The sequence below is a fragment of the Scyliorhinus torazame genome, chromosome 4 (genome assembly GCF_047496885.1).
Source record: "Scyliorhinus torazame isolate Kashiwa2021f chromosome 4, sScyTor2.1, whole genome shotgun sequence".
Lineage (NCBI taxonomy): Eukaryota > Metazoa > Chordata > Chondrichthyes > Carcharhiniformes > Scyliorhinidae > Scyliorhinus > Scyliorhinus torazame.
The window spans coordinates 126,812,671-126,838,904 of NC_092710.1; the positions used below are offsets into that span (position 1 = coordinate 126,812,671).

Sequence of the window (26,234 nt, forward strand, 5' to 3'; positions counted from 1 at the left end):
TGCTACTGGCGTTTCCATGGCCACAATGCTCATTTTGCGACTCCATATGAGTCAAGGGGCGGGATTCTCCGACGCCCCGCCAGCCGGAGAATCCCCGGGGGGGCGGCGCGAATCCCGCCCCGACGCCGGCTGCCGCATTCTTCGGTGCTGTTTTCCGGGCAGGGGCTGGATTCCCGCCATTCCGGTTGGGGGCCATTGGCATGGCCCCCCCCCCCCCGGCGATTCTCCGGGCCCCGATGGGCCAAGCGGCCGTCCATTTTTGGCCAGTCCCGCCGCCGTGAATCACTCAACTCAAGCACCGGCGGGACCTGGCAGATGAGTGTTCGTGGGCGGTGCTCAGGGGGGCGGGACGGGATCTGACCCCGGGGGGGGGGCCACAGTGGCCTGGCCCGCCATTGGGGCCCATTGATCTGCGGACGGGCTTGTTCCATGGGAGCACTTCTTTCTTCCGCGCCGGCCCCTGTAGGGCTCCGCCATGGCACGCTCGGAGAAGAGTACCCCCCGCGCATGTACCAAAATACACTGGCCGGTCTGCGCATGCGCGGAATCATGCCGGCCGTTCCGCGCATGCGCAATTTCACGCCTGCCCTTTGGCGCATGCGTGAACCCGCACCGTCCCTTTGCCGCCGGTTGGAGCGGCACCAACCACTCGGGCGTCCACCTAGCTCCCGAAAATGTGGAGAATTCCGCACTTTCGGGGGCTGTTGACGCCGGAGTGGTTGGAGCCGGTTCTCGCGCCAACATGGGGACTTAGTCCCAGAAGGGAGAATCCCGGCCAAGGACTATTTTGTATAATGTTTTTTTAAGACTTACCAAGGGACTCAATTCTCACTTCTAATCTTATGACCGTAAATGAAAGTGTTTTATCATTTTCTTGCCTTTAGTAGTTAATAAACTCACTCTATCTTGAACTCAAGAAAGCGTGGTTAAAGTGGCTCCTCTTTAGATAATTTTTAAATTTCTTGTTGCAACCTGCAGAGGGGTTTGAATGAAGAAAGGAAGCCAGTTCATCCCTCCTCACCCAAGCATAACAATTTTGGGGCATTCCAGCAGTGCAGCAACAAAGAGGCTGGGCATCTGGGTTGACAAATTTGGGGACTTCATATTTTCCTGAATTGTGAGGAAACTTTCCAAGTAATGTTAGAAATATGTTGAGAACCTGCTTATATATCAGTTTTAAACCCATCATTACAATTAGCAAATGAGCACTGTTATAACCTGCATGCTTACCACTGGCTGGGGACTAATGGCAATCCCACAATCCTCTGGGAGTATGAACTTCCCCAATGAGGGGGGGCGGAAAAATCATTAGCAGATTCCCTGCATAAATAAAGCTGGCCAGTAAGGAACCAGCTAGAGAGGAGTTAGCAGCAAGGGAGTTGCTGCTGCTGTTGTATATATATGTTATTGTAAATAAATGTTATTTCTTTCTATCCTTCAACTCGTGTTGGATTCTTCGTGGCCCTCACAAAAAGCACTTGTTAGGAACAGGCAATAAATAGCTCAAAGGTGTGATGGAGATAAACTAGAAAACAAAATAAAGTTTCTCAAATATATAATTGTTAAACTTCATTGCGCTGGCAATAATGCAATAATACAAGATTATGAATGCTATTATTATGCTCTGCTGGTTTTAGGGCTGTGAATATTGCCTATATTTAATCCTGGCCATCACTTCTTATTTGGTGTGGAAAACGTGAAAAAGTTTTGTGAATGTTAAGATGACTTGACAGTCCATCAAGGCATTATTTTTCATGTCCGAAACTGAACTTATAAAAAGCAAATCATTCGCATTTTGTTTTTGCAAACCTTTTCCCAAATTAGTTGTATCTCTTTCTTATATCTCAGGGAAGGTCAGTAACTCACATAATAAAATCAGTCAGAAAATTGTTGTTTTAGTTGAAAGAATTAATTCCATTTCTACTTGAGTCAAAAAGTTAAATGGGAAGTTTACGGCTTAGGTTTTATAGGTTACTTATATAAAATCATCCAGTCGCCATAAACCTTCAGAGAATGAGAACATTCACCATTACCAAAGCAAGTATTACTTAGTTAAGGTAACCAGTTGCATATGTTACTGTGAATATGACCACCACAACATGCACCTTTCATCTTTCATAGAAAAATGTCACGTCTCCAAATGTTTTAAAGGTAGAAGAATAGAATAGATGGAAGAGAAGTTAGGAGATGTACCGAAAACAATTGTAAATTAAACAGGTTTTGTGGCGACTTTTAAAGGAGAGAAGAGACAGGTATCAAAGAGCTATAGGGTGTTCCATAGAGCAGGAGCAGAGTGGAAGGCACGTGCTGAGATGGAAGGCAGCAGAAAATTACACAGTCAGAAGCTGAAGATGAGGACTATGCAATGCTTCCCCTGTTGAACCAACTATCTGCTACTGAACAGCAGCTATTGAGGATCCTGCCATTTTGCCAGCCTTGATACTACGCAGGAGGTATTTGCTGTTATGACAACAGCTAATATACATCATCAGTGATGTCAGATCAGGGGGTCTGGAGATCTCAGAAGAGGATGTGTCAGGAAAGAACCTTGGGCGGGATTCTCCCATCTAAAGGCAGAGTGTTGACGCGGTCGTAAAACCTGGAGAGTTTAACGTTGGCGCCATCGGACTGCTTGTGTAGCGATCCTGTGCCCTACAGGAGGCCACCACGGCACTGGAGCGACCCACGGTGCTCCAGCTGCCGATACTGGCGTCAAATGGACGGCGCGGGTCTGCGCATGCGTGCTGCGACCGGCGCAAATGCGCGCATGTGCACTGCGACCGGCGCGAATGCGCAGAAGCTCCCTTCTCTGCGCTGGCCCCGACGCAACATGGCATAGGGCTACAGGCGCGGAGCAAAAGAGGCCCCCACCACGAGTGTCCGGCCCATCGATCGGTAGGCCCCGATCGCGGGCCAGGCCACGGTGGAGGCCCACACTGGGGTCGGACCTGCCACCCCCCCCCCCACCCCCCACCAGGCTGCCCCCGACTGGATGGATGCCGAGGTCCGCTGGGTAAGACCACATGTGAATGGCGCTGGCGGGACTCGGGCTTTTTTGGGTGGCCACTCGACCCATCCCGGGTGGAGAATCACCGGGGGGTGGGGGGGGGGGCTGCGTAGAGTGGCCCTCAACCGGCGGCACGCTGTCTGCGCCGGCGCCGCACCGATTCTCCAGTCACCGAGAATCGGCAGACCGGCGTCGGGGCAGCGTCGCCCGAGTCGAGTGCGGCCCAGCGATTCTCTGACCCCGTGTGTGCTGAGAGAATCCCGCCCCTTATGCTTACCTGTCCCGGTACACATTTCTCGCTGTCAAATTTTTTGTCAGGAAAATAACATTATTGGATGACATGGATGGAAAATATTCGTACTAACCATACCAACTTTGCACACTTTTATAAGCATTTATTTACAGAATTTCACATTGCAAGCATGCATTTCCTTACCCAACTACCACACTTTCAGTCGAAGGCTATAGTATGGATATATCTCTAATTAATGCTCACCATCTGCAGACAGGTAAAGCCAACTGATATGCAAATAATACATCATGCTGTCACATTGGATGCATTTTAATAGATAAAATGTCAAACTATCTTCACAATATGTAATAGAAGCAAGAATAAATTCTCATTTGTGCTTGAAGAAATGTCCTTGTTGAATGTTGTCAAGAGTAAAAGGAACAAGATAGAAGAAAAACAGTAGGATCCTTCTTATGGGCTCTCCTCTTGCTGTTCCAGGATAATAATAATAATAACGGTAATAATCTTTTATTTCACAAGTATGAAGTTACTGTGAAAAGCCCCTAGTCGCCACATTCCGGCACTTGTTGCCGCCATCTGGGATGGCCATTTACAACCAGGAACAGAGAAACTCGCAAAGCCTAGTGGGTAAAATGGACAGAGCAAGGTTCAGGCAGGCTCACAGCCTGAAATGTATATTTGCAAGTGAGGAATCCAGACGGTATCGAAACTCCGACCAATTAGCATTTTGATGGGCCAATTAGCATTTGATGGCCCATCTCCACCAAGACAAAGGACTGGTGCTTGAGCGACCGGTACAGTCCCAGACATTTCGGGACCACTCCCTGTTCAAGGGAAGCGTAAACAATAGGATCAGTGACCGCTTGGGACACGCCCAGCCATCCAGATCCCCGCCCATTTATTGGTTAGAAATCGAACAGAGTGATCAGGGATCACCCAATTAGTGGGGTCCAAACTGAAGGACCACGCGAAAGAGGGCGAAAAGCCCCAAGTATAAGTAGAGAGTCCGCCATATGTTCGTCCTGTTTTTGGACCTGGCGCACCGGCACCGACCATCTCCAATCACAAAACCACCAGAAGCAAGTCCAAGTTCAACACCCGCCACCAGACGGATGAGCCCAGCTGAGCAGCAGTTACTTTTCCAGACTCGATAGATCCAGAATCGGACAGCGGCCACTGTTTCTCTGACCTAAGCTGGGTGCCTGAAGTTAAGTACAGGTTGTCTCTGTCGATAGGTGTAGTTAACTAGTAGTGTTTATGTTGCATGACCAATTGTATGTAAATAAAGTACCCTTGACCTTGAACTAACTAATGGTGTTTGGCTCTTTGATCGATAGCCGGTTGAACCTTGTGGTGGTATCATTTGATACCTGGCGACTCTGAGCATTAGAATACAGATACCAAAAGAAAGAAGGGCAAAGCCACTGATTGCCATAGTTAGAGCAGAGCCACAGGAAAAGAAAGGCATCACTGTTCAGGTAAGCCGGTGCAGGAATTGAACCCGCATTGCTGGCCTTGTTGTGCATTACAAACTAGCTGTCTCGCCCACTGAGCTAAACCGGCCCATAACAACAACTTTCACTTACACAACTCCTTTAATGTAGTGCAATGCCTCAAGGCATTCACAGGAGCGTACACAAACAAAAATTTACATTGAGACAATAAAGGGGACATTGGTGTGGGTGACTAAACACTTGGTTAAAATAAATGGGCCTTAAGCCATCTTAAAGGAGAAGAGAGAGGCAAAGAGGCAAACAATGAAGAGCATTTCAAAGCTCAGGGGTTAGTCATCTGGAGGCACAGCTGCCCATAGTGGAGCAAAGCAAGTGGAGGATGTACAAGTGCTGTTGGCATGATGAACGGAGGAAATTAGGTTCTGAGGTAATAATTACACTGACAAATGGGATCTTGCTCCAGTGAAAATGAGGAGTAATGGGCCTGCAGTAATAACTGCTCAAGGGGATTTCAGAAAAGCTGCACTGGAGATATTGAATCTACTTTGATGGAGCTCTGGGAAAAAATGAGAATAAATAGTGTACCTGAATCACAATGATTGATTTCTCTGCAGTCAGTTAAAACCACTTGCTGTTGACCTGAGGAAATACATCTCTTGCACAAATATATCTTTCTGGTTTGCTTTTCTACTGGGGATCCCCAGAATTTCAGGAACATTTCACTCAAAAACTTAGCTGAAGTTGAAACCCATAGAATTGAAAGCAAATGATCGCTCTACCATATTTACTCAGGTAAAATCCAACCTCATGTAAAAATTGATCCATTAGCTTTCAACCGAAAGAAATGTGATTTTTCATATACTTCTTGCCAAATTTGACTCCAGTTAATCAAGGAACAAGATGCATTCTGATTGTGAATAATCTACCAGTAATTACAATGGTTCATTCATTTGAAAGCATGTCCAGCAACCTTCAGATTTCCCTCCGCCTGTTCTAGCAGCAATTGCGCAATCAACAAGACTAGCGTGTACCACATGTATCACAATTCCTTCATGAAATAATGGCAAGCATGCAGCTCAATTCAAACTGGAGATCAAAGTGGCAGAATGGTTAATGTTGCATTGGCAAAATGGTCATAATATTACCCATGAGGGCAGCACAATGGCGCAGTGGGTTAGCCCTGCAGCCTCACGGTGTCAAGGTCCCATGTTCGATCCCAGCTCTGGGTCACTGTCTATGTGGAGTCTGCACATTCTCCCCGTGTTTGCGTGGGTTTCACCCCGACATTGCTCCCCGGCGACTCCAGCGCAAAGATGGCGCCGTTTCCGGAGGAGGTGGACGTCTTCTCGGCGCCGCACTGGCACATGAAGAAGCTGGTGAACCTTTACTCGGAGAAGGTTGTTACCGGGTGTGGGGCTGCGTGGAACATCTCGGGCGGGAGGCGGCAGGCGGAGGGGGTTCGAGGTTCTGCACGAAACCGGAGCCTGAGGCCTAAGACGGGCTCGATAGATCAGAGGGGGAGGGGAGGTGGGAGAGTGCGCGTGCGCAGATTGGATTGGTTGAACCAGAGCGCGTATGCGCTGCCTGGAAGAGGGTGGCGCACTGCACGCTGAGGGTTAGTGGACGTCTCCCAGCGGGCAGCGCGGTGATAAGGCGGCCATGTTGGTTGGTCAATGGAGTTGGGGGCAACCAATTTCCATTCCTCCCCAACCAGGCACCAGACCGCCAGCACCCACCGTCTGCCCCTCACACACACCCTCACCCTGCGTCAACCCCTTCCCAAACCCACCACACACACACAACCAACAGTGGTCTGGCACCACCTCCTCAAGGGGCACTGGCGGTAAATGGCCACAATGTCCACTCCCCAACTCTGGGGCGGGGTAATAATAATAATCGCTTATTGCCACAAGTAGGCTTCAATGAAGTTATTGCAATCGGTCCTCCCAGTCAGGGAGCCGCAGACACTCATCTTTTTTTTTATCAAGAGGGGAAGGTGGTGCAATGTTGCTCCTGCAGAATGTTTGAGGTGAGGGACGCCATCAGTGTCCCTGCTGATTTCATCTGTTAACACCTCCATCTCCAGCTCCCATCTCCAGCTCCTCAGAAACCGCATTAGGGAACTGGAGCTGGATGAACTTCGGATCATTCGGGAGGCAGAGGTGGTCATAGATAGAAGCTTCAGGAATGTAGTTACTCCGAAGAATAAAGATAGATGGGTGACGGTGAGAGGGGCTATGAGGAAGCAGTCAGTACAGGGATCCCCTGTGGTCGTTCCCCTTAGTAACAATAGTAACATGTATACCGCTTTGGATACTATTGGGGGGGGGAGACTTACCAGGGGTAAGCCATGGGGTACAGGTCTCTGGCACAGAGTCTGTCCCTGTTGCTCAGAAGGGAAGGGAGGAGAGGAGTAGAGCATTAGTCATTGGAGACTCCATAGGGGGATAGATAGGAGATTCTGTGGGAACGAGAGAGACTCGCGGTTGATGTGTTGCCTTCCAGGGTCCGTGATGTCTCAGATCGTGTTTTCGGGATCCTTAAGGGGGAGGGGGAGCAGCCCCAAGTCGTGGTCCACATAGGTACGAATGACATAGGTAGGAAAAGGGATAGGGATGTAAGGCAGGAATTCAGGGAGCTAGGGTGGAAACTTAGATCGAGGACAAACAGAGTTATTATCTCTGGGTTGTTACCCATGCCACGTGCTGGCGAGATGAGGAATAGGGAGAGAGAGGAGTTGAACATGTGGCTACAGGGATGGTGCAGGAGGGAGGGTTTCAGATTTGTGGATAATTGGGGCTCATTCTGGGGTTGGTGGGACCTCTACAAACGGGATGGTCTACACCTGGACCAGAGGGGTACCAATATCCTGGGGGGGGGGGAATTTGCTAATGCTCTTCAGGAGGGTTTAAACTAGTTCAGCAGGGGTTTGGGAGCCTGAATTGTAGCTCCAGTATACAGGAGGTTGAGATTAGTGAGGTCATGAGTAAGGTTTCAAAGTTGCAGGAGTGTACCGGCAGGCAGGAAGGTGGTTTAAAGCGTGTCTTCTTCAATGCCAGGAGCATTCGGAATAAGGTGGGTGAACTTGCGGCATGGGTTGGTACCTGGGACTTCGATGTTGTGGCCATTTCGGAGACATGAATAGAGCTGGGACAGGAATGGTTGTTGCAGGTGCCGGGGTTTAGATATTTCAGTAAGCTCAGGGAATGTGGTAAAAGAGGGGGAGGGGTGGCATTGTTAGTCAAGGACAGTAGTACGGTGGCAGAAAGAACGTTTGGTGAGGACTCGTCTACTGAGGTAGTATGGGCTAAGGTTAGAAACAGGAAAGGAGAGGTCACCCTGTTAGGGCTTTTCTATAGACCTGCGAAAAGTTCCAGAGATATAGAGGAAAGGATTGCAAAGATGATTCTGGTTGGAGCGAAAGCTACAGGGTAGTTGTTATGGGGGACTTTAACTTTCCAAATATTGACTGGAAACGCTATAGTTCGAGTACTTTAGATGGGTCCGTTTTTGTCCAATGTGTGCAGGAGGGTTTCCTGACACAGTATGTAGATAGGCCAACGAGAGGCGAGGCCGTATTGGATTTGGTACTGGGTAATGAACCAGGACAGGTGTTAGATTTGGAGGTAGGTGAGCACTTTGGTGATAGTGACCAAAATTCGATTACGTTTACTTTAGTGAATGGAAAGGGATAGGTATATACCGCAGGGCAAGAGTTATATCTGGGGGAAAGGCAACTATGATGCGACGAGGCAAGACTTAGGATGCATCGGATGGAGAGGAAAACTGCAGGGGATGGGCACAATGGAAATTTCATAGAATTTACAGTGTAGAAGGAGGCCATTTGGCCCACCGAGTCTGCACCGGCTCTTGGAAAGAGCACCCTACCCAAGGTCAACAGATCCACCCTATCCCCATAACCCAATAACCCCACCCAAAACTAAGGGCAATTTTGGACACTAAGAGCAATTTATCATGGCCAATCCACCTAACCTGCACATCTTTGCACTGTGGGAGGAAACCGGAGCACCCGAAGGAAACCCACGCACACATGTGGAGGATATGCAGTCTCCACACAGACAGTGACCCAGCGGGGAATCGAACCTGGAACCCTGGAGCTGTGAAGCAATTATGCTATCCACAATGCTACCGTGCTGCCCTTAAAGGTGGAGCTTGTTCAAGGAACAGCTACTGCGTGTCCTTGATAAGTATGTACTGTCAGGCAGGGAGCAAGTGGTCGAGCGAGGGAACCGTGGTTTACTAAAGCAGTCAAAACACTTGTCAAGAGGAAGAAAGAGGCTTCTGTAAAGATGAGACATGAAGGTTCAGTAAGGGCGCTCGAGAGTTACAAGTTAGCTCGGAAGGACCTAAAGAGAGAGCTAAGAAGTGCCAGGAGGGGACATGAGAAGTCTGGCAGGTAGGATCAAGGATAACCCTAAAGCTTTCTAGAGATATGTCAGGAATAAAAGAATGACTAGGGTAAGAGTAGGACCAGTCAACTACAGTGGTGGCAAGTTGTGCGTGGAGTCCGAGGAGATAGGAGAGGTGCTAAATGAATATTTTTTGTCAGTATTCACACAGGAAAAATACAATGTTGTCGAGGAGAATACTGAGATTCAGGCTACGAGACTAGAAAGGCTTGAGGTTCATAAGGAGGAGGTGTTAACAATTCTGGAAAGTGTGAAAATAGATAAGTCCCCTGGGCCGGATGGGATTTATCCCAGGATTCTCTGGGAAGCTAGGGAGGAGATTGCTGAGCCTTTGGCTTTGATCTTTAAGTCATCTTTGTCTACAGGAATAGTGCCAGAAGACTGGAGGATAGCAAATGTTGTCCCCTTGTTCAAGAAGGGGAGTGGAGACAACCCCGGTAACTATAGACCAGTGAGCCTTACTTCTGTTGTGGGCAAAGTCTTGGAAAGGTTTATAAGAGATGGGAGGAATAATCATCTGGAAAGGAATAATTTGATTAGAGATAGTCAACACGGTTTTGTGAAGGGTAGGTCGTGCCTCACAAACCTTATTGAGTTCTTTGAGGAGGTGACCAATCAGGTGGATGAGGGTAAAGCAGTTGATGTGGTGTATATGGATTTCAGTAAAGCGTTTGATAAGGTTCCCCAAGATAGGCTACTGCAGAAAATACGGAGGCATGGGATTCAGGGTGATTTAGCAGTTTGGATCAGAAATTGGCTCGCTGGAAGAAGACAAAGGGTGGTGGTTGATGGGAAATGTTCAGACTGGAGTCCAGTTACTAGTAGTGTACCACAAGGATCTGTTTTGGGGCCACTGCTGATTGTCATTTTTATAAATGACCTGGAGGAGGGCGTAGAAGGATGGGTGAGTAAATTTGCAGATGACGCTAAAGTCGGTGGAGTTGTGGACAGTGCGGAGGGATGTTACAAGTTACAGAGAGACATAGATAAGCTGCAGTGCTGGGCTGAGAGGTGGCAAATGGAGTTTAATGCAGAAAAGTGTGAGGTGATTCATTTTGGAAGGAATAACAGGAAGACAGAGTACTGGGCTAATGGTAAGATTCTTGGTAGTGTGGATGAGCAGAGAGATCTCGGTGTCCATGTACATAGATCCCTGAAAGTTGCCACCCAGGTTGAGAGGGTTGTTAAGAAGGCGTACGGTGTATTAGCTTTTATTGGTAGAGGGATTGAGTTTCGGAGCCATGAGGTCATGTTGCAGCTGTACAAAACTCTGGTGCGGCCGCATTTGGAGCATTGCGTGCAATTCTGGTCGCAGCATTATAGGAAGGATGTGGAAGCATTGGAAAGGGTGCAGAGGAGATTTACCAGAATGTTTCCTGGTATGGAGGGAAGATCTTATGAGGTAAGGCTGAGGGACTTGAGGCTGTTTTCGTTCGAGAGAAGAAGGTTAAGAGGTGACTTAATTGAGGCACACAAGATGATCAGAGGATTGGATAGGGTGGACAGTGAGAGCCTTTTTCCTCGGATGGTGATGTCTAACACGAGGGGACATAGCTTTAAATTGAAGGGAGATAGATATAGGACAGATGTCAGAGGTAGGTTCCTTACTCAGAGAGTAGTAAGGGTGTGGAATGCCCTGCCTGCAACAGTAGTGGACTCGCCAACACTAAGGACATTCAAATAGTCATTGGATAGACATATGGACGATAAGGGAATAGTGTAAATGGGCTTTCGAGTGGTTTCACAGGTCGGCGCAACATTGAGGGCCGAAGGGCCTGTACTGCGCTGTAATGTTCTATGTTCTATGTTCTATGTGCAGACTAGGTGGATTGGCCACGCTAAAATGCCCCTTAATTGGAAAAAATGAATTGGGTATTCTAAATTTATTTAAAAATAAAATAAATAAATAATATTACCCATGGAGCCATCTGACTCTGTACCCACGGGAAAGTGAAGAAAAGTGGCATTTTCGACCTCAGGGCGAGTGCCAGATGATGCATGAGATTTGTGAAAAGGCACGATTTAGTACTCCACCACAAAACAAAATCACAGTTTCTGTCACCTCAACTAGATGATAAAATCATCAAATTTCATCATTTGTCATCTGATTTTGAGACAGGAATTTCGCTTGATCGACATTTTAAAATATGGGCGAAACACCAATGAACATATCAGTAAACAGGGCAGTTACTAAGACCAGTGAAAGAAGATATCCTTTATAAAGACAGAAGGCCATGAGAGAACACAATTCACATGGTTCCATCTTGTATGGTGAGTGGCACAAAATTAAAACAAACAATGACATATGAGTGCAAAGCCCTCCCCAAAGAGAAATTTCAGAAATGCGTTATGATCATGAGAAAGACTGAGAGGATGAAGATGGTTGCAAGAACTGGATCAAATATTGGTAGAATCTGAGACCAGGAGCAGTATGCAAAGTAAAATATTTTCACAACTAAGGCATTCTCAAATCCTGCCTTGTCGATGATGCAGTCTGTGATGTGAGGTCAGCAAACACCGATATGGTAGTTGTTCCCAGCAATCCTGATCAGTCTGTGCATGTGTGTACAGATAAACCTCCCAATGACCATATCTGAAAGATATGGGATAATTGGATTTTGCAAGGTGAAAAAGCATGCACCAAAGGTAAAAATATACAAGCATTCTCACTGGCAACATTGGTCCAATAGACTAGAACTTCCCAGGAGTTACAATCACAGTTGGATTCCACTGCTTGTTTCTCACCACAATCGGGAGTTGCACATTTCATGCCCGACATTCCAACTCGAGCCTCCTCAGAAAAGTGCACTGCTGCGGATTCCTGAGTCCTTCAGTTTAGGGCAGCAGAGTAGGACAAAAGGAAGCCATAAGCCATGCTCACTTTATACAGCACTAGGTCCCATAAATCAGGTCTGTTTAAATGGCAGAGAAGCCAGGAGAAGGTAAGTGTGTAAGGTAAGTGGGTAGGATTGGTTAGGAGCATAGGATGGTTTGTCACATGATCAGTCAGTAGGCGGTTGGGTTTGGGGCTCAGTAAAGGGTTTGTTAGTGGGGCGAGGTATGTCTTTTTTAAGAATTCATTGACGGGATGTGGGCGTCGCTGGTTAGGCCAGCATTTATTGCCCATCCCTCGCTGCCCTTCAGAAGGTGGTGGTGAGTTGCCTTCTTGAACTGCTGCAGTCCCTGAAGTGTAGGTACACCCACTGTGCTGTTAGGGAGGGAGTTCCAGGATTTTGACGCAGTGGCAGTGAAGGAACAGCGATATATTTTCAAGTTAGCGTGGTGAGTGACTTACAGGGGAACCTCCAGGTGGTGGGGTTCCCAGGTATCTGCTGCTCTTGTCCTTCTAGATGGTAGTGGTCATGGGTTTGGAAGATGCTGTCAAAGGAACCTTGGTGAGTTACTGCAGTGCATCTTGTAGATGGTACACACGACTGCCACTGTTCATCGGTGGTGGAGGGTTTGAATGTTTGTGGAAGGAGGAGCAATCAACCGGGCTGCTTTGTCCGGGATGGTGTCAATCTTCTTCAGTGTTGTTGGAGCTGCACTCATCCAGGCAAGTGGAGAGTATTCCACTACACTCCTGACTTGTGCCTGGGCGATAGAGTGGGTTAGGTGGCTCAGGTGGTCAGTTGATGTAAGATGGGTTGTGGGATGAGGGGTCAGTTAGGGATGGAGGATAGGTCAGGGGGAGATGGTTGGTTAGTTGGGGGGGGGGGGGGGGGGTTGGGAGGATAGTCAGAAGTTGGGGGTTTGTCAGTGGGTCAGACGACAGCCAAAGGATTAGGATGATAGTCAGGTTCTAGTGGAGGTGTGGATGATATAGTCAGGGAGCTAAATGGGGGTTGGTGCGTCACTAGGATAGGAGGAATTAGAAGTGGCTCCTGGTGCAGGGTAATTACCCATCAGAGGTTTAAACTTAACAGACTATTCCTGTACAGTCCCAGACGTCTTCCGGGATACCTTCCCAAAACAAGCCCCCGGGAGATCGGAAGTTATGGGCCACTTACTGACTAAGTGAAACATAGATGTGTGGAATTGTTTTCAAAGGTTCCTCTTTTGGCTTTTTCCATATTCGATGGGGTTGTCATGACATTGGTTGATCGCCTTTGTGTCTTTTTTTAAAACGAAGAGGACCTAATTCTCTTTTTTTTCCAATTAAGGGGCAATTCAGCATGGCCAATCCACCTATCTTGCACATCTTTTGGGTTGTGGAGGTGAGACCCATGCAGACACGGGGAGAATGTGTAAACTCCACATGGACAGTGACCACGGGCCAGGATCGAACTCAGGCCCTCGGCACCGTGAGGCAACAGTGCTAATCATTGCATCATCGTGTCGCCCATCACCTTTGTATCAACCATTACTTGAGAAATTGATCCCAATATTGTAAACAAATCATTTCTAAAATGCTGAATATTGAATGTGTGCATGAGGATGATTGCTTGTGGGATGATACGGAAGTTTCTGGTTCTACCAACAATGATGGTGAAGACAGGGAAGATCCAGATGTTATTATGATACAACCAGGTTATTGGGACAAATTGTTTGGTGATTGGGACAGTGATCAGCGTGTTCTCAAAGGATTTCAATGCAAAGTGTTGTAGTTAATTCATTATGGTATATATTTATATGGTATTGGATGAATGTATATAGTTTGTAATGTTACAAAATAAATACATGGTAGAGAATGATTACATGTTGTTGGTTTTGATTTTATTCCATTGCATTGGTCCATTTTGGGCCCAAATCAAGCTTGCATGTCAATCCGTCAAAAATATTCCCACTTTAACTTTTGGTTTACAAAATTGGTCCAAAAAAGTTTGGCTTTTGCACGGGTATATACTGTATTTATGAAATCGGTTGAGCAGCATGAAGTAAAGAGTAGGACGGTTGAGCAGGTGCTCTAATTAGTAGGATGTGAGTAATGGTGTGTCGCAAAAATCTGCATTGGGCACCCTCACCACCAGCTTGACGTCGTGGGGCCTGCTTCCAGGATTCTTTTAGAACCATGTGTCAAAAAAAAGGCACAAATCCATGGCAGTGGAGCTGGCAGGCTACACACTGCTTTTCTGCCTGATTGATACTTAGTCAAATGAATGGAAAATTCCACCCACTGCATTTGACTTCAGTATCGCTGTTCATTACCCGACCAAAACGGTCGGGACTACAAGTTCCCGCCAATTAATCCCGCCGTAAGGAAACAAATTTTCATGTTACCTTGAGATTGACCGCCTGTGCTCTGCTGGTGGTGGGTGGGGTCTGTTGGGGAAGCTGGTGTGGGACACCAATTCAGTGCACCATCCAAACTTGAACTATATCACTGTTCCTTTACTGTCACTGGGTCAAAATCCCCAAACACCCTCCTTATCAGCATAGTGGGTGTACCTATGACACATGGACTGCAGCTGTTCACGAAGACAACTCATCACCACCTTCCCAAGAGCAATTAGAGATTGGCAATAAATGCTGGTCTCGCTAGTGGCGCTCACATCCCAATAATTAATTTAAATAAATTCCCCAGCTGCTGTGGCTGTATTTGTTCTCATTAATCCCAGGCTTCTGGAATCACTAGTCTAATAACAGAACCACATTGCTACCATACCCTATTAATTCTCTAATTATCCAACCTGCACTCAGATTTCAGTTAGTATGCATTAAAAATCCTGATATTTTCTCAATGAAACTTGTGATGAACATGTTAACTCATTTGCATGAAGTTCTTCTGAGTGCAATTTAACACTGTCAAACTGTATAGAAACAAATACTATGCAAAGATTGGCTTTAATGGTTAATGGAGCTCTGCCCCAATATTGTACGAGTGATGTACATGTGTTATCTGACAAAGTCATCTCATTTGTGAGCAATGGCTGCGTGTGGGGCACCCTCTCCTTTTCTGTCCCAATAGAAAGGCTAATTATCCAGGCAGCGGAGTTAGCTGAGATTGCTTTGCTCCGTCTTCTCCATAAATCCAAATCAGTACTCTAATTTAATGAGAAATTGACCTGGACAAATAATCATGCTCTGTGTATCTCTGACATTTTATTTTTATCATCCTTCTCAAACCCAATCCATCATCTCTCACACGGTTTGACCTCTCTACCTCTCTTGTCTCCTCCTTGGACAGGCCTTGTAACCTATGACCAGGTTTTTGGTCATCTGCTCTAATATTGCCACATGTGGTTAAGTGTCAAATTTTGTTTTGTAATGCTTCTGTGAAGTGCCTTTTGTACGTTTTGCAAATTTAAAGGTGCAATATAAATCCAAAGTTTTGGTCCTTGATCTGGATGTGGAGAACCAGTTCACGGTGGGAACTCATCGCTTTTAGATCATTTTTACCTGAAGTTCTTTAAAAGTAGATTTGAAAAAGTAGAGACGACAATAGGTCCGTCAATTGAGTTATTATTTCAAATTATTTCTTATTGTTACATCTTAGGACTTCTTAAAGAGCAGTACACACAGCCCTACATCTAAAATGTGCACTTAAGGAATTATGTGGAAACCTTGAGCATTGATTATTCAGGTCTATTCATGTTACCTTGAAGCAGTCAAAGTTCTTAAAGAGCTTTGATTCATATCTGTCTCACTGTTTGTGCTGGGTGCAACTTTAATTTGTGCTTTATAACCCTTAGATCACAGAACAGATTGCTGGACAATGATGGGGAGGAAGTGGGGTGGGCATGGGGGTGCGGGGGTCGCTTATATCTTTTAACATTGTTTCTTTGCTTCCAATCTTTGCAATAATTTCCTGATTTATTGCCTTTGGAAGCTTATCGTCTGGCAATCACTGGGAACCTATTTCCTTATTCACACTGAATTAATTTCCTTTAATTATACTTCCGCAGCTGCGCTAAAAGGCCTAAAAAAAACCTGTGCGTATTGAGGAGATTTACTTTAGGCACTAAAGAGCCTCCAAGGTGGCCAAGATGGAATCTTAACCTGCAAGTCAGCTTTAGGTGCATTTAGTGGAAGTTGTTATTTTGGGAAAGGAGTTGAAGCCCAACCTCGATATGACAGCTCAGAGAATCATGATGGAGAATTATGTTGCCTGCCAGCAGTCATTAAAGTGGCTGCACAACATTTTGTTCCCAATGTTTCATTAAACAAGCTCCCCTAAAAGGAACATGTTGAACAGGTAGAAACTAGTCATTGCTGAGATTTTCAAACACACTGAAGTCATGCCGAGCTTCCACTGTTCAGTCTGACTACACTCTGAAGAAGGCTTTTGATGCACATCAGGAGATGTTCTGCAAAAATTTCACCAACATTTAATCCGCATTTATTGCTGGAAATTCTCTGATCCTGAAAAGGATCATGGCTGTCTGACTTTATATTTTGGACACCTTGCAAGAGTCACCAAGAGAAAGAGTGCCTGGACGTTGGGATCCCGCTTGGGGGGAGGGGGGGTCTTCCACAGTCTGCATGAGGAATGTGAGGAGGCGATGAGACCAATTGCTTCAGAAGGAAAAGGACGAAGGGTGAGGAGAGCTCTCATCAGGAAGCCTATCCTCACCAGGATCTTCAGAGAGCACACTCCTCACAGAACCCGAGTTACAAAGAGACTGAGCTTTACCAAAGAGGTCATCACTGAGATCTGCTGCCTCATAAAATGAAGACTCACATTTATCAGCATAGCTAAAACTGCATCACCTGTATTAAGCACAGTGATACTAAATTTTAGTAGAGTGGTCACCGAAGCTTTGTACACTCTGAGTGATCGCTCTAAAAAACAAACATAGAGGAAACAATCTTTGAGACGTGAATGTTGCTGATGATAGCGTATAGGTCTACAAACTTGAATTTGTGGTTCTGCATGATCAGCTCGATAGATAATCAACATCATGGTCACTCACTGGAAAAGGAAATGTATCCTCATAATCATTGTCCTTAAAATATCCTGGTCTGCCCGTTATCAAGTGTCTCACATTCCACTTTGAGCTGTCAACCAACAGAGAAATGTTGGTATTGAGCAACTGCTTGATCTTCTCTGGTCCTGATGGAGATGGTGTGAGTTTGTAGCAGTGATTTATCGTTCAATGTGCACCTAATCTATAATTTTAAATCATGGTTCCCTTTGCCTAAGTTTGCTTGTCGAAGTAAGCTTTTGCTTGACCTTGTCATTTTGTGCTTTTTTCTGCTTTCATTCTGACACATTCGTTCAGTTCAGTCATGGGCTGCATCGCAATGTCAGATGGTGGTGAATTCTATAACTTGCTCGGGACTGGCTGGAAACAAATTGCAGTCCATTGTAGTGAAAGTCTCAGGTAAACCCCATTTTGTAAGTAACGACAGTAAACAAAGTGGTGGCAATGGAATTTGCTATAGCGATTTTCTGAATATTTATTCCGTAGATCATAAACAACAAGCAAAAAAAAAATGTTTATTGCTTAGGACTGCTTGAACCTCCAAATATATCTATGTGGAAGGAAGGGGCATAGACAGAGTGGATAGTCAGAGGCTTTTCCCCAGGGTAGAGGGGTCAATTACTAGGGGGCATAGGTTTAAGGTGCGAGGGGCAAGGTTTAGAGGAGATGTATGAGGCAAGTTTTTTACACAGACGGTAGCGGGTGCCTGGAACTCGCTGCCGGAGGAGGCGGTGGAAGCAGGGACGATAGTGACATGTAAGGGGCATCTTGACAAATACATGAATAGGATGGGAATAGAGGGATACGGACCCAGGAAGTGTAGAAGATTTTAGTTTAGACAGGCAGCATGGTCGGCACGGGCTTGGAGGGCTGAAGGGCCTGTTCCTGTGCTGTACTTTTCTTTGTTCTTTGTTCTTGTTCTTTGAAGGAGGAAAGGGGAAGGGGAAGGAAATGATCAGGGGTGTCACCAGAAGGTTCCAAATAAATTGTGTGCATTTGTGAGGGATGCTCACTACCATCTATTTGAACAGTACTTTTGAGAAACATCCTTCTCATCCCAACACTGGAGCACTTTAACCATGTGGTGCACCTTCCATGGTTGAAGATCCATCAAGAAGCCCAGGACTCACATTCTATCCTTTCCATCCTTCCCCATGAAGATCACAATAATCGTCTACCAATTCCATAAGTGTCTAATTACTATAATTAACCTTTATCAATTGAAAAACAATGAATTCATTACACAATCAACAGCACTGACATGTCAAACTATTCACCACTGATTTTTACTCTTAGTTTCTATATACAAGTGTTCTTGTGTAATCTAGCCCTTCTGTGGTGAAGTGTAGCCCCAGTGATACAGCATATCAGGTGGACGGCTGCTGAGATTCTAAAGAGGATATCTCAGGGGGCCTCCGGTGATTCCCTCCAAGAGGTGGTGGACACTCATGGCCTCACCTCAGACTGCATCAGTATAGGTCTCAGCAGTCTGTGCCACCTATCCGATGGACAACTCAAGGATAATGGTGCAGTGCCAAGACAGGGAGCAGCAATGCTGTCATTCAGACAGATACCAGTAGGTCCTATTGGATGATTCCCCCATTTCTACCTTGGGGCATTTGTTGGGTCTTCCCTAATTATTGGAGGACAAATCTGTGCGCAGAGACAGTGTGCAACCCTTTCAAACAGAGTCCACAACCATTATGGTTGCTGCTCGAGCTTTGGTTAGAGCAGTTGGTCATTTCATAGAAGCTGCAATGAATGCAGTGGAAGTTGCAAACTCAGTAACCAAACATTGCATTACATTGGGCTCCACTGGTTGGTAGTTGGAAGTATTCAGCCCCTCAAAACTGGAGAAGATGGGTTCCAGGCTGCATGTCAACTTGAAGAATAAGGTGGAGGCGGACTTCTCGGCATAATCTGTAGGCTTTCGAGCAGTTTTTCCAATGCACAATAATTAGGTTTATCACACTCAGCTACCTATGAAGCTTCACCAAGCAAGCTCTTCATCTGACTCTTCTACGCAGCTAGAATGTGGGGCGGGATTCTCTCAGCCCTGGGCCGGGCCGGGGAATCCCCTTGGCCGGCGCGAATTGCCGCCCCGATGCCGACACGCGATTCTCCGCAGAGCGGAGAATTGGTGCCGGCGTGGTTGGCACGGCGCCGGTCGGGGACCGCTCTACGCGGCTGGCCCGCCGATTCTCGCCGCCGCCATCCACAGTGGAGGGGGGTCCGACCCCGGGGGGTGGCCTCTGATGTGACCTGGCCCACGATCGGGGCCCACCAATCAGCCGGCCGGCCTCTCTGGCTGGGGATCTCCTTTCTTCTGCGCCAGCCCCTGTAGCCCTGTGCCATGTTACATCGGGGCCGGCGCGTTGAAGGAAGCCACTGCACATACGCGCGTTGGCGCCGGTGCCACTGTGCATGCCCGGATGCCGCGGTGGCCATTTGATGCCGGGATCAGCAGCTGGAGTGGTGTGAACCACTCCAGTGCCGTGCTGGCCCCCTATAGGGGCCAGAATTGCTGATCCTGAGGCCGTGTTGACGCCGTCGAGAAGCGCAACGGCATTTCCGACGGCGTCATCACTCTAGCCTCAGGATCACAGAATCCCACCCGTGATTTGCCCCACCGCCCAGGTAAGCTTAATATGTGGAATCATGTTTACAGGGGGGAGAGAAGGTCACTTTGTTGGGGTTCTGCAGGTGTGACACTTTCAAACTACCTCATTATTTATAGCAGAAAACATGGCTGTTTCTAGATACCTTTCCCTCTCTCCTTCTGGGTTGAAGCTCGTCCTGCTTCTCTGAAGACGGATTTCAATGATTCAAGATGGATCTGAAATAACAGGTTGAATGTTCCTGCAAAAATTTGGAGAGACCCATGATGGCTGCTGTGCCATATGATCTGGATAAAATACCAAGTTATCTTCCAAATATGGTATTGTCATTTCAAACAGATTTTTTTTCCCAACTGTTTTATTTGTTCAGGCAAAAGCGCAATTTACATTCTTACAATGAGGCGTTGGAAAACTTTGTATTCTCCTGGGCAAGATCACAGTGACTATAATTAAATTAAAGGTTATCTTTCGCATCTTAGAAGGCAATCATAGTCTGATCCATAAATCTGTCAGAGAGCTTGGAACCATTTTGACAACAATCTTTAAATTCTGTCCAAGTTTTAAAACATGTGCCTTTTTCTTTAAGTACTGTGATACACTTTGGTTACGGTCAAACAACATTGCTTACACTGAAAATTAACTTTTACGGAAGTGGACTTTCATTCCTCAGATTTTAATTATTGTTGGAGATTAAAAGTATAAAATATGTTATTTGTTACTTTTTGTTTCTTTTTTGTCTCACTTTTAATCCCCTCTTTCTTTTCCTCACTTTGTTTTGCTTTCTTACATTGCAGTAAATATTCTAACTGACACTTTCTGGTGGCCCAGGGAGGATTAGTTTGGCATGATTCAACCACCATGTTGTGCCCTGCACCGATCCAGGTGCACTGGGTGAATAGCGGTGTGGTAGTCTGTGTAGAGGTATTACGGTACTTGGCAATGCTGGAACACTATTGGTAGATATTGTAGGTTTCCTATTGGTCAAGCTGTATGGTAGCTCCGCCCTGCAAGGCGGGGTATAAGAGCCCGTGCCGCCCCAGCAGCCTTCATTCTATACCTGAGCTGCTGGGGAAAACATCTTGCTTATTAAAGCCTTCAGTTGGATTACAACCTCGCTTTAGTGGTCATTGATTGTGCATCAATTTAATAAGCTAGATTTAAAAGGATGGAGCTCCGAATCAAGCCGGACTGTCTGCAACTCAGCCCCCACGTAGCGAACTCAGCGGCAATCTTCAAGCACTGGCTGGTGTGTTTTAAAGGATATCTGGGTACGGCCGAAAACGCACCCACGAGAGAACAGAAAATGCAAGTCCTGCACTCGAGGGTGAGCCCGGAAATTTACACCCTCATCGAGGACACGGAAGACTTCGATGCAGCAATAGAGCCGTTAAAAGGACATTATATTCGCCTGGTAAACCAGGTCTACGCCCTACATCTGCTAGCAACGAGGCGACAAATCCCTGGGGAATCGCTGGAAGAATTCTACCGTGCGCTCCTGGTGTTCTGGAGAAACTGCAGCTGCCCGCAGGTTTCGGCGAGCGACCACACAGAACTCTTGATCTGGGACGCTTTCGTAGAAGTATGCTGTCCTCCCAAATCCACCAGCGATTGCTGGAAAAAGTCACCCTAGGCCTCAAGGAGCCACGGATCTTGCAGGCTCCCTGGATGTTGCCTCCAGAAATGCCCGCGCTTACGTTCCCGACTGCGTGGCAGCCCCCTGGGCAGCATGGAACCCCTCCGCAGCCGACCCTGAGACATCCCCCATCCCCCCACAAGCTTGTGCTGCAAGGTGGCCTGGCAACCCCGGGGGGCCCCGCTGCTACTTTTGCGGTCAGGCGAAGAACCGCTGGCAGCGCTGCCTGGCCCGCGCATCCACCTGCAAGGGATGCGGTAAAAAGGGTCACTTCCTGGTGGTATGCCAGGCCCGTGTGGTCGCCGCGGTCTCCGGCGGCGAATGCGGACCACCACCACAAACCTATCCACGGTCCCCATGCGGCCAGCGGGCACCGCCATTTTCCTACTCCAGGGCGACTTGTGGCTCCCGGGCGCCGCCATCTTGTCCCGCGGACGCCACGTTCGATGGATGGGCGCCGCCATTTTGTGCACCCCCAGCCATGCGCGACCAATGGGAGGCGCCATCTTGGATGGACTCCCAGGACCCCAGCTCGGCTGAACGCACACCGCCCGAAGAGAACATTCAACTGCTGAGATTAGCCTCGTTGACCCTGGATCAGTCCCGGCCTCGAACACTCTCAACTGCTACAACAACAGTATTAATCAACGGGCACGAGACGTCCTGCTTAATCGACTCTGGGAGCACGGAGAGCTTCATACACCCCGACACCGTAAGGCGCTGTTCTCTGCTCGTCCACCCCGTTAATCCAAAAATCTCCCTGGCCTCCGGTTCGCACTCAGTAGAGATAAAGGGGTTTTGTGTAGCAAATCTCACAGTCCAGGGAAGGGAGTTTAAATATTACCAGCTCTACGTCCTTCCCCACCTCTGCGAGGCCACACTCCTAGGTTTAAACTTCCAGTGTAATCTCCAAAGTCTAAGTAAAATTCGACGGCCCTATGCCCCCCCTCACTGTCTGCGGCCTCGCGACCCTCAAGGTCGATCCGCCTTCCCTGTTTGCGAACCTCACCCCGGATTGCAAACCCATCGCCACCAGGAGCAGACGGTACAGTGCCCAGGATCAGATCTTTATTAAGTCAGAGGTCCAAAACCTACTGAGGGAAGGAGTCATTGAAGCTAGCAACAGTCCCTGGAGAGCTCAAGTAGTGGTGGTAAAGACCGGGGAGAAGCATAGGATGGTCATCGACTACAGTCAGACCATCAACTGGTTTACGCAGCTGGACGCGTACACTCTCCCCCGCATATCCGACCTGGTAAACAGGATCGCGCATTCCAAGGTCTTCTCCACGATGGATCTTAAGTCCGCCTACCACCACTTCCTCATCCGCATTAGTGACCGCATATACACTGCCTTCGAGGCAGATGGGAAGCTCTATCACTTCTTAAGGGTTCCCTTCGGTGTCACCAACGGGGTCTCGGTCTTCCAGCGCGAGATGGAGCGAATGGTTGACGGGTACGGTTTACGGGCAACATTCCCGTATCTCGATAATGTCAGCATCTGCGGCCATGACCAGCAGGACCACGACACCAACCTCCGAAAATTCCTCCAGGCCGCAAAGATCCTTAACCTTACATATAACAAGGATAAATGCGTGTTTAGCATCGACCGCCTAGCCATCCTCGGCTACGTAGTGCGAAATGGAGTTATAGGCCCGACCTTGAATGCATGCGCCCCCTTATGGAGTTTCCTCCCTCACTGCTCCAAGGCCCTGAAGCGTTGCCTGGGGTTTTTCTCTTACTATGCCCAGTGGGTCCCCAACTATGTGGACAAGGCCCGTCCCCTGATCCAATCCACAGCTTTTCCCCTGTCGATAGAGGCCCGCCAGGCTTTCAGCCGAATCAAAGCAGACATTGCAAAGGCCATGATGCACGCCATCGATGAGTCCCTCCCCTTCCAGGTCGAGGGCGATGCGTCTGACGTAGCTCTGGCGGCCACCCTCAACCAAGCGGGCAGACCTGTGGCCTTCTTCTAACGTACCCTCCATGCTTCCGAAATCTGCCACTCCTCAGTCGAAAAGGAGGCCCAGGCCATAGTAGAAGCTGTGTGACATTGGAGGCATTACCTGGCTGGCAGGAGATTCACTCTCCTCTCTGACCAACTGTCGGTTGCTTTCATGTTCGATAATGCACAGCCGGGCAAGATAAAAAACGATAAGATCTTGCGGTGGAGGATCAAACTCTCCACCGACAACTACGAGATCTTGTATCGTCCCGAGAAGCTAAACGAGCCTCCTGATGGCCTGTCCCGCGGCACATGTGCCAACGTACAAGTAGACCGCCTCCGAGCCCTCCACGAGGTCCTCTGCCACCCGGGGGTCACTCGCGTTTTCCACATTATCAAGACCCGCAACCTGCCCTATTCCATCGAGGAGGTCAGGACAGCCACCAGGGAATGCCAAATCTGCGCGGAGTGCAAACCGCACTTCTACCGGCCAGAGAAAGCGCACCTGATAATGGCATCCCGTCCCTTTGAACGCCTCAGCATGGACTTCAAAGGCCCCCTCCCCTCCACCGACTGCAACACATACTTCCTGAACGTGATTGACGAGTACTCCCGGCTCCCATTCGCCATCCCATGCCCCGACATGACCGCAACCACCGTCATCAAGGCCCTCCATAGCATCTTTGCACTGTTCGGGTTTCCCGCTTACATACATGGTGATAGGAGGCCCGCCTTTATGAGCGACGAACTGCGTCAATTCCTGCTCAGCAAGGTCATCGCCTCGAGCAGGACGACCAGTTACAACACCGGGTAACGGACAGGTAGAGAGGGAGAACGGAATGGTCTGGAAGACCGTCCTACTGGCCCTACGGTCCAGGAATCTCCCAGTCTCCCGCTGGCAGGAAGTCCTCCCGGATGCCCTCCACCCCATCCGATCACTGCTTTGTACGACCACCAATCAGACACCTCACGAACGTCTCCTTGTCTTCCCCAGGAAGTCCTCCTCTGGGACCTCGCTCCCGACTTGGCTGGCAGCTCCCGGACCCATCCTGCTCTGAAAACACGTGCGGGCGCACAAGTCGGACCCGTTGGTCGAGAGGGTCCATCTTCTCCACGCTAATCCCCAGTACGCCTACATGGCGTGCCCTGACGGCCGACAAGATACGGTCTCCCTACGAGACCTGGTGCCCGCCGGAGCCCCATGCACACTGCAGCCACCAGTCCCACCCTCCCTCCCACCAGTGCACCTTACAGGAGGATCGGTCCTTCCGCCGGTCCCGTCTAGGCCCCCCCACCCACCGACGCACCTCGCAGACGCTCCCTTACCAGGTCACCCGTTTTCCTCACCAGCACCGTCTAGGGGTGCCGAAGCTGCCACAGAGACTGAGGCCACGCGCCCGGAGTCACAGACGCCCGAGCCTCCACCGGAGTCACCACCGAAGCTTCGACGATCACAGAGGATGACCAGGGCCCCCGATTGACTGATTGCTTCATTTTAAAGTGTATAGTTAATTATGAATCATAAATTGTAAATAGTAAATAGAATTGTAAATAGTTACAAAACGCTGTACGGAGGTATTACGGTACCTCCATAACTATAATTTCTACCACGTTACCATGTTGTAATATCAGGCCACCACCCCCGCCGGACCCTTTTTTAACAGGGGGTGAATGTGGTAGTCTGTGTAGAGGTATTACGGTACCTGGTAATGCTGGAACACCATTGGTAGATATTGTATGATTCCTATTGGTCAAGCTGTATGGTAGCTCTGCCCTGCAAGACGGGGTATAAGAGCCCATGCCGCCCCAGCAGCCTTCATTCTGTACCTGAGATGCTCAGGGAAACATTTAGCTTATTAAAGCCTTCAGTTGGACTACAACCTCGCTTTAGTGGTCATTGATTGTGCATCAAGCGGGAAAGGCCAAAACAGAAATTCGCACCGGGCGCGAACCATTTGGAAATTCACCCGGCCCAATCCTGATGGAGAGTTCTGGATCTCACCCAAAAATGATGACAAGGTCATTAAGCTTGATTTGCATTCATTTCAATTTCATTAGCGAGGTTGAAGTCAGATGCAATGGCCTCATGGGAGTCACCCTACACCCCAGAGAAGTTACGTGGATGTTGCTTAGTACTCCTTTCCAAACCGGGAAGCTGGCACAATGGCGACTGAGGCGAATCTGGGAGCGCCCCATATTAACAGGAAAAGGTTCCACTCCCTGAATGTTCAGATTGTGTGCAACCACCACCTCAGAATCATCATGCGTGTGCCCCTACCCTGGAGGTGTGCATGACAGCTACATCATGGGGCACACTGAGATCCCCAGTGTCTTTGATAAACTTCAGCACTTCCTCCTCCCTGAAGGTGCTCATAGGACCCTGGGTGACTCCACGGGACGGAGAGGCACCCTGAGTAAGCTCCAGAGGCTTTGGAGTCACCTGGCACTGCACCATGTGTCTGCACCATGGTGTCGGCACACACCGTGATGCTCCTCAGTGACTGGGCCATGCTGTGGGGCACCTCTGCAATGCCAAACTGCGCCTCGGACATGCCCCTCAGCGATGGTCGTCGCAGATTGAGCCATGCCTTGGACACCACTACTCAAGGAGATTATGTCGTGCTCCACCCTAGCAGTGCGGGCCCAGGAGCCATGCATTGTCAGCACCATCTCCTGCGCTTGAAGCCTTTGGGACTTCTCCAATCAGCCATGCAGTTGCAGGAATGTGGCTGACACCTCCCCCTGAATGTCACAGCTGTGTCCTATCATCTGTATCAATCAGCTCTGGGAGAACTTTGTCCAGGGGCTCTACATCAGGCAGGGGTCGAACTGAGTCCTGGGTTCCAGAAGACCTCCAACTGTTGTCTCCCTTGGATGTTCCTGCCTCCAGTTAATGAGCATCAGCAATTGTTTGGTGATCATCAGAGAGTGCCCCCGAAGCCTGTCCACTTACGTCGCCCATCAATGTGTGTGTCTCTGTGCTGATGGGAAGTGCGGATGATAGCTGTCAGTGTTCTATTCGGAGCTCTCCT

At 48.3% G+C, this 26,234-nt stretch overlaps 1 long non-coding RNA gene across 1 annotated transcript in view; it reads left to right on the forward strand.

Annotated features, from left to right (window-relative positions):
* The window catches only part of LOC140411636 (uncharacterized), a 56,565-nt gene extending 42,726 nt beyond the window's left edge, over positions 1–13,839 (forward strand). Inside the window, exon 2 of the long non-coding RNA XR_011940913.1 lies at positions 13,308–13,839. This is a non-coding gene — a long non-coding RNA (uncharacterized lncRNA). The remainder of the gene's footprint in view (positions 1–13,307) is intronic.
* Positions 13,840–26,234: the final 12,395 nt, after the last annotated feature.